This window comes from Canis lupus, chromosome 27 (assembly GCF_003254725.2).
Source record: "Canis lupus dingo isolate Sandy chromosome 27, ASM325472v2, whole genome shotgun sequence".
Taxonomy (NCBI): domain Eukaryota; kingdom Metazoa; phylum Chordata; class Mammalia; order Carnivora; family Canidae; genus Canis; species Canis lupus.
In genome coordinates this window covers 38,128,668-38,130,272 of record NC_064269.1, presented here as the reverse complement: position 1 = coordinate 38,130,272, position 1,605 = coordinate 38,128,668, and positions in this window count along the sequence as shown.

The window sequence follows — 1,605 nt, the reverse complement described above, 5'->3', positions numbered from 1 at the left end:
CCAGGGTTTTTAAAGGGCTGGGCCCTGTTGCAATAAGAGTTCCTACCAGACTTCCTCCCTCCTCGCATAATGAGTTTGGGGCTGGTGCCTGCAGCCTGAGAGAGGGGTAGGAACTTGGCAGCTTGGTGCCTGACCTCACCCTTTCTTGAGGAAGGAACCTGGATCAGGATCTGGAGTTGTCAATCATCTAAGACTTGAGCCTTTCTGAAGGTGAGTTTTGGCTTCCAGCCCATTTCCAGCAGGCTTGGGAAATGTCCCAGAGCTCTGAGGGGGGGCAGTCTCACCCGGGAGAGGTCTAGTCTTGCTGTGTTGGAGTGGGGGGGGGGGCTTCCAGCCTCATGCAGGGATGGGTTCTAACAATATCCTGAGATCCTGGGACTGAGTCAGGGATCCAGGAAGGTATGAGGGGTGTGTGGGGAAAGATGGGGACCAGTCAGCTGGCCAGGAGCCACAGTGAAGAAAATGCTCTAGTGCTGCCTCCCACAACTCTCTCAGACAGCTTCTCGGAATTGGGGCCCCTGACTCTGGCATTCCAAACTGTTTGTCCTGTGGCGCCATTAGGAAGGAAAAGAGAAATTGCTCTTCCCAAGCACAGAGGGGATGGTCAGTGCAATGAGCTGTTGTCAAAATGTGTTGCGTTCAAAGTCCTGAGCAGAAAGTGAGGGAGGAGTTTGGTTAGTTATTCTGGAAAATTTTGGCTTGGAACCTAGGGGTTTCCCTCTGCCTCTGAAGTCACTGATGGTTTATCACCTCCAATTCCCAGTCTTTGGACAGCTCACACTTACCATGTATGTTACCATGGTGGGGGCTGCCTAAATTATTGTGTACCTCACCTCCACCCTCCACCCCCTTTTCTCTCTCTTTCTCTTGCTCTTTCAAACCTACCAACTTCCCTGGCTTCAGAATCAACTGGGTTGGTTCATCATGGGGTAAGGTGAGAAATTCGGAAGGGGGAGGCACGGAGCTTAGGTGGTGGACAAAAGCCCAACTAGTAGTGTATCTTCTCGACAGGTGTGTGTGTGTGTGTGTGTGTGTGTGTGTGTGTATGCGTGCCCCAGCGCGCGCGCGCACAAATCTTTCACTCTTTCTCCAGTCCCAGAACGCTTTCCACCTCCCTGCTGACCATCCATGGTTTCCTCAGACACCCGGGGCTGAGAACTGAAAAGCTAGGTAGGATCTCTTGGTTTCAGGCTGTGGGTTTTGCTTCAAGGCTCCCAGGAGGCACGCAGCAGGGACTTGCTGATGGAATGGGCTGTGGAAAGAGGTTAATGCAGAGTTGGGGGGGGGGGCGGTGACGTGATACTCTCCTCTTCGCCTCCCTCAGGTCTCCGTTGACGTCTTCCTTTCCCACCCCCAGGCTTCTGGCTTCTCGATTCTCCCAATGTCCCTCTTATTTCCCACCCCCTCTACGGCTTTCCAGCTTCCTCCCCAGCCCCCGCAGTTCCCTTGCTCCCCCAAATTGCAGTCTAGGGAAAAAGCCCTAACACAGTCTCCCGCCCCTGCTACTCGGTCCCATTGGTTCCCTCCCCCCCTGCAGCACCTGGCCCCCCCAGCCACCCGATTGGCCAGCGGCCCCATCAGTCCGCGCCTGGCCGTGCTGACGTC